This window comes from Saccostrea echinata, unplaced genomic scaffold (assembly GCF_033153115.1).
Source record: "Saccostrea echinata isolate AGI-Se365-2 ecotype Australia unplaced genomic scaffold, CSIRO_AGI_Sech_v1 ptg000038l, whole genome shotgun sequence".
NCBI lineage: Eukaryota > Metazoa > Mollusca > Bivalvia > Ostreida > Ostreidae > Saccostrea > Saccostrea echinata.
This window is the reverse complement of record NW_026889787.1, coordinates 1,661,332-1,674,863: the sequence shown is the minus strand read 5'-3', so window position 1 is coordinate 1,674,863 and position 13,532 is coordinate 1,661,332.

Genomic DNA, 13,532 nt, shown 5'->3' with positions numbered 1-13,532 from the left:
AGAGAGAGAGAGAGAGAGAGAGAGAGAGAGACTCATTTGCTGATGTACATACATATATACCAGGTAGTTCCTGTATCAAATACTGTTCAATTTTCTTAATTTTATTTCCAATATCAATCATAATCTCTCCATTCTGTAAATCTATTTGTTGATTATTTTTAGCTTCAATCACAATATGTAGTACTAAAACGAAGTCCATGCACGGGTGCTTTTGTACATCTGTAAGTTAAATCGCTGGAAATATATTTTATTTAATCCTTCGTCCATGCCTCCCTCCTTCACGGAAAAAAGATTAATTAATAATTTAACCGAACGAGGTTGATAAAATGCAGGACTATTTTTTTTCTCAAATTAACTGGATTGAATATATTTTTTTCATTTCACTGTGCACGTGTCCTGAATAAAACTGCGTGGTTTGGGTTTGTCAGAGTGTTTTTAGACCAAGATAAGTCAGTCGCAACTTCTCGGGCCTTTCTAACTAACGGAAAAAAACTTCGAATGTATTACGTAGACTCCCCCCCCCCCTTTTTCCCAAACTTTGAAATAAATGACTATAAAAGATCTTCCCTCAATGAAGGAAGATTTATTCTCTGACTTCGATGTTGGCTTTCTCGGTGTAAGCACAATAGACGTTGTCGCTGTAAACCTGGTACTTGTAATTTTTTTTCTCATTCTTATCTTTTCAAGAATCACTGGGTCAATATCAACCAAACGTTGTTGATCAAATGAATGACCACATTCTCTTCCAACAGAAGATAATTAAGAAATACAAGTAGTAAAAATTTGAATGGGTCATTTGAAAAAAAATATTCTCTAGAAACCTGTAGGTCGGAATGAGAAAACATATTTATAATACCTCCCTGAAATAGTAAAGATTTAAATTTTTTCAAATCAGAATGTGTGTTCAAAATTCAACATATTAGGAATTTATATCCCCCGCAAACGAAGTGTCTGGGCCGGGGGAGGGGGGATTAGGAATCATATTGTCCGTCTGTCTGTCCGTTTGTCTACCTGCCGGTCTGTCCCTCCAAGTTTGCCCAGGCTATGACTTTTTGGATTAACTGGAAGCTCATACTTGGTGCAAAGATTGCCAATGACCCTAGGGTGTGTCATGGTCTTGATCCAAGGTCATTCCGGCAAATTCAAGGTCACTGGAGAAAGAATAAATGTTTTGTCCGAGCCTTTATTTCTAATTGAGAATCACTGGAAGCTCATACTTGATACAGAGATTGCCTGTGACAAAAAGGTTTGCTTCGACTTTGACAAAGAAAATTGTACAATTACGATCTAGGCTGTAATTTTTTTAAGTTCGCACTTGGTACAAAGATAGCTTATGGTCCGCCGGTTTTAGATGACTTAAAATAAGGTTATTTCAGCAAATTCAGGGTCACAGGCAGAAAAAGTTGTAAAATGCCTGTCTGGGATATGAATTTCTAAGGGTGAATCACTAGAACCTCTTTCTTAAAACAGAGGTTGTTTGAGATTGAGGGTTTGTCTTGACACCGACCGAAGGTTCAAGTTCAATGATACTGACAGAAAAATTTTAATTTCTATTTCATGCTATGATTTAATAATAGAAAATCACTGGAAGCTCTTACTTGAAACAGAGATTGCATATGAACGGAGGCTGTGTCATGACCTTGATCAAACGTCTTTCTGGCAAGTTCAAGGTCTCTTGCAGAGAAATAAAAAAAACATGTCCAGGCATAATTTTATTACTGTTTTTTTTTCCCTACCGATTTTGTGCACGCGAGTACTCGGAAACGGGTTGTTTGATTTTCAGGAAACTTTCAGGTCTGGTAGAAAATAAAAAAAATCTAGATATATTTTTTTATTTCATGACGTCACTTCCGGTCCGGAGATTTTTGCGATTAAGTGATTTTTAGAGGGTCACTTTGTCTGCTCGTTTTCTAAAAAAAAAAACAAAAAAACCTTGAAATAGGAACTTGATATTTTCAGCAATGATAGAGCAATGTTCATAAATATGTACTAGGTAGTTCATTTTCCCGGAAGTGCCATACTTTGACGCTCGGTATGCTCCGAAAATAGTCTTTTTGAGAATATCAAAATTTTTAGCATTTTTTCAAGAATATCTCTTTACTTGTAAATATTTTATTAAAACATGTCGAACAAAAGATTTGCAGAATGGCAAGCTCTTTCATTTGATACATTTGAACAGTTAGGGGCTGACCCCTAAAATAAGGGATCTGCAGGGGCTGAAAGTATTTTCTTAATATCTCAAAAACCATAGAGAGTTTGTGATACATCAAAGAAGCAAAATTGTTCATATTGACAAGTACAAGTGAATGCAACAGTGTTAAGGCGTACTTCGAAGAAATCAACAGAATATAAACGTGCATAAATACATACCTTTTTAAACTGAATTATTTTTGTAAAGATACTTTATTATCATTTGACTTTAAATATTATTTGAAATAACATTGTATACCTCGCTCTGTACTGAATTTGAGTTGGTCACGTTATTTGACAGTCACGTGATAAATGCATATAATGTGTACTGTATGTAGGTCACAAACAAATTTCAATATCGCAAGGGCATACCCTAGTTAAAATTAGAAATTTAAGTAATAAATTGTTTCTACATAACTTGTAGTTTATGGAAAGTGCTGCTGCTTTAAATAGAATTCGCATTTTAATAGTTTAAATTTCAAGTTATCTGGCTTATGTCGAAATATCTGTGACCTTTATCAAGTATTTTATGTATTAATCAAGAAATGCTCTCGATTTCAGGAAAGCAGCAGCACTTTTCAAGTTAAGGAATATGTCCGTTATGTTTATTCAAAAAATGGTCAACATCTATGAAGTGTATGCCCTTGCGAAAAGGCGATTTAATGAGGCACCTCGGCGTGAAACATGCCCACCCTGTAGACAAAAACACGGTAGAATTAATTCAATACATTCTCTCGATAGTTTTTAAATAATGACACTCAACAAACGTTTCAGATTTGTATTAATGGTCTACCTAAGATTTGCAAATAGTATTCTGTTTAATAATAAAATGCATTTTTCACTGTGAAAAAATTACTTGATCCGCCTCTCACTGCACATAAAATGCGTCAAATTTTACCATGATGACGTCATGTCGACAAGTGCATTGCGATCAGTGACTTGTTTATATCTTCTGTGTGGAATTTAACTAGCGACAAAAATGAATGTAGTGGTAAGTTTTGATGTAGTTCATTACTCTTATGCAGTTTAGAATCGCAAATTATTTCATTTTCTGTTATTGTGAGGAATTGCTATATTTGTGTGATGTCACAGTAAACTTTTCCCGTATAAATTAGGCCCCGCCCCCTTTATGCAGCCTTAACAGAGCTGCGAATAAGATTGTCGAAAGTCGTCAAATGACGTCACTTCCGGCTAAAAAGGAAGTCGTCAGAAAATGCATATTTTTGCCGTTTTCGACATGTTTTTGGTTAATATATGTAACCAGAAGCGTCCAACCAAATTTATCATCCCTCAACCTCACTTCCGGTCAAACCGGAAGTAGCCAAAAATAGCTTATTTTGCAGGTTTTGATGCAAAATTGTAATTTTAAAGTCACTGGAGACGTCTAAACTCATTCCTTTCTCTTGTTGACGTCACTTCCGGTCAAAACAGGACGGAAGACCTACTCGTTGCTTTGCAACGAGCTTTGCTCTAGTTATTATTATTTTTTCTGTCCAAATTTTGTGCAGACGATTTCTCAGAGATGGTTGGATGGATTCGCTTGAAATTTTCAGAGATGATGTATCATGATCTAAACCTTATTCTTTATTTTTTGGAAATTCACTTCCGGTCGGAAGTAATCGCCCTTTAATCGAATTTTTAGTGACCATTTTGTCTACACAAAAACTCAAAAAAACGACAAAAGCTAGAGTTCTGAAATTTTCAGTGATAATAGAGGACATGTTTTAGTTGTGCACCTCAGTTTTCAAATTTTCTGGAAACGCCTAGTATGGAAGCTCGGTAGGGATCGAAATTTAGGACATGAATCAGGAGTGAATTTTCGAGACATTTTTTATCATATCTTCAAAACTATGAATATTTTCTTAAAACATATTGAACAGAAATTGTGTAGAATTATTAGATCTTTTATATGATATCAAGAAAAAGGGCTGACTCATCACATTAGGGGCCAAGAGGGGCCAAAAGTCTTAAATCCATAACTCTTTAACGATCAATATTTTGTTATACATTACTAAAGCTAAAATGTTTATTTGAACTATTTACAACTATATGTTATAATAAAAATCTCATATGTTACATAATTAGGGGCCATAAGGGGCCGAAATACTAAATCTTTGACGCTTTATATCTCGAAAGTGGGAAATATTTTGATAATCAATATTGAACAAAAGATGCTGAAAATAATGTGCTAAACAATATGCAACCTTTCAATATTTGCTAAACGTCTCCATTAAGGAGTTGAAGGGCCGGTCCCTAAATATTTCTTTTGCATATATCTCGGAAACGAAAAAGAATTTCTGAATAATTGTTGAACAAAAAGTGTTCAAAATCATAAGAGCTTTAAGGTGATATGAAGAAAAAGGGGCTGGCCCCTCAAAATCGGGGCCGATAGGGGCCAAAAGTCTTTCATCAATAACTTTTTAACGATCAATATTTTGTGAGATATTACTGCTGCAAAAATGTTTATCTGAGCAAACTACAACTATATATTTTGTGATTCACATCATATGTTACATAATTAGGGGTCATGAGGGGCCGAAATACTAAATCTTTGACGCTTTATATCTCGAAAGTGGGAAATATTTTGCTAAGCAATATTGAACAAAAGATGTTCACAATTATGTTGTGAACAATATGTAACTTTTCAATTTTTGCTTAACGTCTCCATTAAGGAGTTGAAGGGCAGGCCCCTAAATATTTCTTTTGCATGTATCTCGGAAACGAAAAAAAATTTCTGAATAATTGTTGAACAAAAAGTGTTCAAAATCATAAGAGCTTTAAGGTGATATCAAGAAAAAAGGGACTAGCCCCTCAAAATGAAGGCCGATAGGGGACGAAAGTCTTTCATCAATAACTCTTAAACGATCAATATTTTGTAATACATTACTAAGGCAAAATAGATCATCTTCACACTCCTCAACTATATAACATGTTGTTGGCATCATATGTTACGTTATAAGGGGACATTAGGGGCCAGAATGCTAAATCTTTGACGTTATAAGGGGACATTAGGGACCAGAATGCTAAATCTTTGACGCTTTATATCTCGAAAGTGGGAAATATTTTGATAAGCAATATTGAATAAAAGATGTTCACAATAATGTTCTGAACAATATGTTACCTTTCAATTTTTGCTAAACGTTCCCATTCTGGAGTTGAAGCGCCGGCCCCTATTATTTCATTTGCAGATATCTCGGAAACGAAAAAGAATTTTAGAATAGTTGTTGAACAAAAAGTGTTCAAAATCATCAGAGTTGTAAGAAGATATCAAGAAAATAGGGCTGGCTCCTCAAAATAGGGGCCAGGACGGGGCGAAATTCTTTAATCTATAATCTTTATTGATCAATATTTTGTTGTAGATTACTGACGCAAGATTGTTCGTCTCAACAATTTATTTATATAATTATATTTGAACGAAAGTCTCAGTCAAATTCTTATCTCATCCTATCAAAAATCGGACGGAAGATCCACTCGTTGCTCGCAACGAGATCGCATCTAGTTATTATTATTTTTTTTCTTACCGATTTTGTGCAGGCGATTTCTTGAGAACGCCTCCATAGATTTTCATGAAACTTTCAGCAATGATGGCAAATCATGTGAACTTAGGGCATTTTTTTTATTTTGCCGTCGTCACTTCCCGTCGCGAGATACGGCTAATTTTCTTTTTTTAAAGTTGCATTTTGTCCGAAAGTGTTCTCTAAAACGCTCTGAGATTGAGTCTTGAAACTTTCAGGGATGATAGATTGTGACTAGTAGATTTGAATTTCTTGATTAGTGTATGTTGCCGTGACGTTCGTTGTCCATGGAAGTAGTTTAAAAAAATGCAATTTTTTTTCCTTTTCTAAATGTTTATAATAGAGATAATAGAGGCAAATAGACTGTTTCAAGTCATACTATTTCCACCGGAAGTTATTTCTTCCAAACCGGAAGACGAGAAAATCCTCATTTTTCTTCGAAACTTTGAGGGATGACTCCTCCACACTAAGTGAGGAGTTAAAAGTCATTTTGAGTACTTCCGGTCATACCGGAAGTGAATATAAAAGACCGGAAGTGAATATAAAAGACCGGAAGTTGTTTGAAATTGATAGATTTTACTCTTTCATGTGTTTCTAAGCATATTTTGAAGAATTGATATATATATATATATTTTCATTTGAAGTTGTTCTACTTTCTTGTAATCAAAATTTCCCAAATCTAACGGAAGACCTACTCGTTGCTCGCAACGAGATCTCATCTAGTTATTATTATTTATTCTTTTTTTGACCAAATTTTGGAAGCGAATTAAAAAAGTCGAAATTTTTAACTTTTTTGTTTTTCAAGATATTTTGATGATATAATTATAGTTAATAGAGACTCTTTTCAAAATGCATAATATATAATTTGTTTGAAAATTGATTATAAATTTTATGGTTTTTTTAATATATTTAAACAAATATTATGCACGCGATATCTCGAGAACTATTCATTGGTTTTTCGACAAACTTTCAGGGGGTAATGCGCTTTAAAAATCCATTGTTACATTCGAAAGAATTTTGGAAAAAACCACTTCCGGTTCCGTGTTACGGGCAATTTCCTGGTTTTTAAATGGAATTTTGTCCGCGGATTATCTACAGAACGACTAAAGGTGTGAACTGGAGACTTATTATTATAGAACATGTCTTTTAGAATTCCAGAATTGCCTTTTCGTGCGTTGTCAATACTTCCGGTCGCTACCGGAAGCGAATTAAAAAAGTCGAAATTTCCAACTTTTTTTGTTTTTCAATATATTTCAATGATATTAGTAAGGTAAATAGAGACTCTTTTCAGAATGCATAATATATAATTTGTTTGAAAATTGATAATAAATATTATAATTATTTTTAATATTTTTTAGACAAATATTATGCACGCGATATCTCGAAAACTATTCAGTGGTTTTTCAAACTTTCAGGGAAAATGAGTTTTAAAAAGCCATTGTTACATTTGAAAGAATTTTTGAAAAAATCACTTCCGATTCCATGTTACGGGCGATTTCCTGATTTTTAAATGGAATTTTTTTCGCTGCAGATCCAAAGAACGGCTAAAGATATGAACTGGAGACTTATTGAAGAGCATAGAACATGACTTCTAGATTTGCGTATTTGTCTTTTTGTGCGTCGTCATTAGTTCCGGTCGCTACGGGAAGCGAATTAAAAAAGGCGAATTTTTCAACTTTCTTGTCTCTCAATATTTTTTAATGATTTAATTAGAGATAATAGATATTCTTATTAGAAATGGTCCCACAAGCGTACTGGTTAGCGTGCTCAATTTTCACGCGGGCGACCTGGACTCAATCCCCAGAATGTCTGGATTTTTTGTACCTTTTTCAGCTGAAATATAATACTATATCTTTGAAAAGATATCTGGTATAATTTTCTGTTCGAATTACGCAATATATTTTTACATACAATTTACGTTTTATAGTATTTAATTTATAAAGGAGTTAAAGGAATGCACAACGTAATACAGATAGTATTATGAGTGACGAATCAACTTCTCTCATAACGGAGAAGGGACGGAAGACCTTCTTGTTGCCATGGCAACAAGTTTCTAGTTATTAATGTTATTCTTATTTTTCCTCCCATATTTTGTGCACGCGTTTTCTCAAAAACTATTCAGTGGTTTTCAATGATTTTTTCAGAAATAATGAACATTTCTATGAACTTTGTGCATTTGAGGAGAAAATTCAAAAATGCTCTTTTGGTTCCATGTAATGGCAAATTTTCTGTTTTTGAATTGGATTTTTGTCTTCCTATCTCCTCTAAAACGGCTAAAGATATGAACTGGAAACATGTCAAATAGATGATAGAGCATGACTTGTAGATGTTCTGACCAATTTTTTGTGCGTCGTCGATGCTTCCGGTCACCACCGGAAGCGAATTTCGAAAATGGATTTTTTTCAACTTTTTTGTTTTTCAATATTTTTCTTCGATATTATTAGGGTTAATAGAAGCACTTCTAACAATGCTTAATATATAATTTATTTAAAAATTGATAAATTCAAACTCTAGATATTTGCATTTTAAAATTTGAAGCGGGGTCAAAATGGCGGCCGTCTCCGTAAACTCCGACGAGTTGGTCGGAGTTTACGGAGACAGCCGAACGTCTTGTTGAACGAAACTAGCAAAAGGATCAATGAAATGTACAGGAATTATTGGATCTGGCAGATTTTGGAAATGAATCATAATCTGTCTTTGAAAACATGAATACCGTGACCTCCAAATGAAATAAAATTAGTAATTTGTACGGTACATACAATAATATATATGATGATGATGGAAACCATTCAATAGACCATACATTTCAAAGAAAAGCGCAAAGATTTGCTCGTGACGTTTGGCGCGAAATAATGTATTGTAACACTCCTCCCCTCTTTTTCATAGTAGACAAATGGTCTGATACAGAAGAGCAGAAAAAGATAACATGGACACGAAATATATGTATATGGAATTGCATGGGGAAAAAAGTTGAATATATAAAGAATATAAGAAATAAACAGTATCATCAGTACATCAGTAATAGATTATTTTTTCTGCTGACAGTTATTGTCTAATTAAACTCAAGTAACAAATTCCAAAGTGAATCTGCTTGCCCAAAATTTGGCTTACTAGCCCTCATTCTATAATTCCTTCGTATATAAAAAAAACTTTTATCCTCCTTGACGCTTGTTACTTCAAGCATTGATACAAAGTAAAAATCGATGATGGATGGTAAAATTGCGCTCGTGTAGTGGTTTCCATATTGAATTCTAAAGCAGGCGATCTGGGTTTAATCCCAGTTATGTCTGAATTTTCTTTCTCATTTTTTAGCTTTAATTTATGTTTTCATCTTTATGAATGATATTGAGCCTTTTTTCTTTGTGAATTCTGTGCTATTCTCATTTTTTGAAAGAAATCTTTAATATCCTTGCATTTTGAAAGACCCATGTAATATTTTAGGTGTCTTTACTACAAGCATATATAAATATAATTTTACATGCAAAGAATATCACATATAAGGATGGTTATTCGGACGGAAGACCTCTTGTTGCTCGCAACGAGTATCTAGTTATTATTATTATTATTAGGGTCTTCCGTCTTCTGCGGAAGACCCTTCTATTATTCTATTGTTGATTTTTCACTTTTCTTATTATTAGGGTCTTCCGTCTTCAGCGGAAGACCCTTCTATTATTCTTATGTTTCTTTTTCACTTTTATTATTATTCTTCTTTTTTTTCTCCTTACCGATTTTGTGCAGAAGATTTCTCGGAGATGGCTCGGTCGATTTACTTCAAATTTTCAGAGTTTATGTCTTACCATCTGAAGTTTGTACCGGCATTTCAAAATTTGAAAAATCACTTCCGGTCGGAAGTTATCGCCCTTTTATTAAAATTCAGAGGACCTCCTTGTCTGTGATGGAAGTCAAAAACGGCTTAAGCTAGAGCGCTGAAATTTTCAGTGATGATAGAGGACATTTCGCCATTATGCACCTGGGTTTAGATATTTTCCGGAAGTGCCTAGTATGGAAGCTCGGTAGGGGTCAAAATTTAGGAAGCGAATCATGAGTGAATTTTTGAGACATTTCTTACGATAACTTTTTAACTATGAGTATTTTGTTAAAACATATTGAACAGAAATTGTGTAGAATTACAAGATCTTTTATATGATATCAAAGAAAAAGGGCTGACTCATCACATTAGGGGCTGAGAAGGGCCGAAAGTCTTTGATCAATAACTCTTTAACGATCAATATTTTGTAATGCATTACTGAAGCAAAAATGTTTATCTCAACAATTTACAACTATATATAATGATATTCACATCATATGTTACATAATTAGGGGCCATAAGGGGCCAGAATGCTAAATCTTTGATGCTTTATATCTCAAAAGTGGGAAATATTTTGATAAGCAATATTGAACAAAAGATGTCCAAAAGAATGTTCTTAACAAGATGCAACCTTTCATTTTTTGCTAAACGTCCCCATTAAGGAGTTGAAGGGCTGGCCCCTAAATACTTCTTTTGCAAATATCTCAGAAACGAAAAAGAATTTCTGACTAGTTGTTGAATAAAAAGTGTTCAAAATCATGAGAGCTTTAAAGTGATATGAAGAAAAAGGGGCTGGACCCTCAAATTAGGGGCTGAGAAGGGCCGAATGTCTTCAATCAATAACTCTTTAACAATCAATATTTTGTAATGCATTACTGAAGCAAAAATGTTTATCTCAACTATTTACAAGTATATATTATGATATTCACATCATTTGTTACATAATTAGGGTCCATAAGGTGCCAGAATGCTAAATCTTTGATGCTTTATATCTCAAAAGTGGGAAATATTTTGATAAGCAATATTGAACAAAAGATGTCCAAAAGAATGTTCTTAACAAGATGCAACCTTTCATTTTTTGCTAAACGTCCCCATTAAGGAGTTGAAGGGCTGGCCCCTAAATACTTCTTTTGCAAATATCTCAGAAACGAAAAAGAATTTCTGACTAGTTGTTGAATAAAAAGTGTTCAAAATCATGAGAGCTTTAAAGTGATATGAAGAAAAAGGGGCTGAGCCCTCACAATAGGGGCTGAGAGGGGCCGAAAGTCTTTGAACAATAACTCTTTAACGATCAATATTTTGTAATGCATTACTGAAGCAAAAATGTTTATCTCAACAATTAACCAGTAAATATTATGATATTCACTTCATATATTACATAATTAGGGTCCATAAGGGGCCAGAACGCTAAATCTTTGATGCTTTATATCTCAAAAGTGGGAAATATTTTGATAAGCAATATTGAATAAAAGATGTCCAAAATAATGTTCATAACAAGATGCAACCTTTCATTTTTTGCTAAACGTCCCTATTAAGGAGTTGAAGGGCCGGCCCCTAAACACTTCTTTTGCAAATATCTCAGAAACGAAAAAGAATTTCTGACTAGTTGTTGAATAAAAAGTGTTCAAAATCATGAGAGCTTTAAAGTGATATGAAGAAAAAGGGGCTGGACCCTCAAATTAGGGGCTGAGAAGGGCCGAATGTCTTCAATCAATAACTCTTTAACAATCAATATTTTGTAATGCATTACTGAAGCAAAAATGTTTATCTCAACTATTTACAAGTATATATTATGATATTCACATCATTTGTTACATAATTAGGGTCCATAAGGTGCCAGAATGCTAAATCTTTGATGCTTTATATCTCAAAAGTGGGAAATATTTTGATAAGCAATATTGAACAAAAGATGTCCAAAATAATGTTCATAACAAGATGCAACCTTTCATTTTTTGCTAAACGTCCCTATTAAGGAGTTGAAGGGCCGGCCCCTAAACACTTCTTTTGCAAATATCTCAGAAACGAAAAAGAATTTCTGACTAGTTGTTAAACAAAAAGTGTTCAAAATCATGAGAGCTTTAAAGTGATATGAAGAAAAAGGGGCTGGACCCTCATAATAGGGGCTGAGAGGGGCCGAAAGTCTTTGAACAATAACTCTTTAACAATCAATGATTTGGAATACATTACTGAAGCAAAAATGTTTATCTCAACAATTTACGAGTATGTATTATGATATTCACATAATATGTTACATAATTAGGGTCCATAAGGTGCCAGAATGCTAAATCTTTGATGCTTTATATCTCAAAAGTGGGAAATATTTTGATAAGCAATATTGAACAAAAGATGTCCAAAATAATGATCTAAACAGAATGCAACCTTTCATTTTTTGCTAAACGTCCCCATTAAGGAGTTGAAGGGCCGCAAATATCTCAGAAACGAAAAAGTATTTCTGACTAGTTGTTGAACAAAAAGTGTTCAAAATCATGAGAGCTTTAAGGTGATATCAAGGAAAAGGGTCTGACTCCTTAAATAAGGGACCGAGAGGAGCCGAAAGTATACAATCAATAACTCTTTAATGATCAATATTTTGTAATATATTACTGAGGCGAAATAGTTCTTCTTCACACACTTTATCTAAATAACATGATGTTGATATCATATATTACGCAATAAGGGGTCTTTAGGGGGCCAGATTGCATAATCTTTGGCGCAATATGTCCCGAAAAGGAAGAATATTTTGATAAACAGTATTGAACAAAAGACGTTCAAAATAATATTCTGAACAATATGCACTCTTTGAATTTTTGCTAGACGTCCCCATTCAGGACTTGAAGGGCCGGCCCTTAATATTTCTTTTGCATATATCCCGAAACCAAAAAAAGAATTTCTTAATAGTTGTTGCACAAAAAGTGTTTAAAATCTTGAGAGCTTTAAGATGATATCAAGAAAAAGGGGGCCGACTTCTCACATTAGGGGCCAAGAAGAACCGAAAGTCTTTAATCTATAACCCTTTAATGATCAATATTTTGTTAAACATTATTAATGCAAAATTGTTCGTCTTAACAATTTATTTATATCATTATATTCGAACAAAAATCTCAGTCAAATTCTTATCTCATCTAATCAAAAATCGGACGGAAGACCCACTCGTTGCTCGCAACGAGATCTCATCTAGTTATTATTATTATTCTTTTTTTTTTCCTTACCGATTTTGTGCAGAAGATTTCTCGGAGATCTCTCGATCGATTTGCTTTAAATTTTCAGGGTTAATGCGTTGCTATCTGAAGTTTATAACGCCGCTTCAGTTTTTGAAAAATCACTTCCGGTCAGAAGTTATCGCCCTTTGATCGATTTTTACATAGACCTTGTGTCTGCACAAAAACTCAAGAACGACAAATGCTAGAGTGTTGAAACTTTCAGTGGTGATAGAGGACATGTTCTAGATGTGCACCTTGGTTTTCAAATTTTCCGAAAGTGCGAAGTATGGAAGCTCGGTAGGGGTCGAAATTTAGGATGTGATTTATGAGTGAATTTTAGAGACATTTCTTATAATAAGATTTTAAATAGAAGTATTTTGTTATAACATATTGAACAAAAAGTCTTCAAAATCACAAGACCTTTTATTTGATATCAAGAAAAAGGGGCTGACCCCTCAAATTAGGGGCTCAAAAGGGCCAAAAGTCTTTCATCTATAACTTTTTAATGATCAATATTTTGTTATAAATTACTGAAGCAAAAATGTTTATCTTAACCTTCTGCAACTATATATTATAACATTTTGATCATATGTTACGTAATAAGGGGCCATAAGGGGCCAGAATACTAAATCTTTGACACATTATATCTCGAAAAGGGGAAATATTTTGATAAGCAATATTGAACAAAAGATGTTCAGAATAATGTTCTAAACAATATACACCCTTTTAATTTTTGCAAGACATCCCCATTAAGTACTTGGAGGGCTGGCCCCTAAATATTGTTATTCTATATATCTCCAAAACGAAAGGAAATTTCTG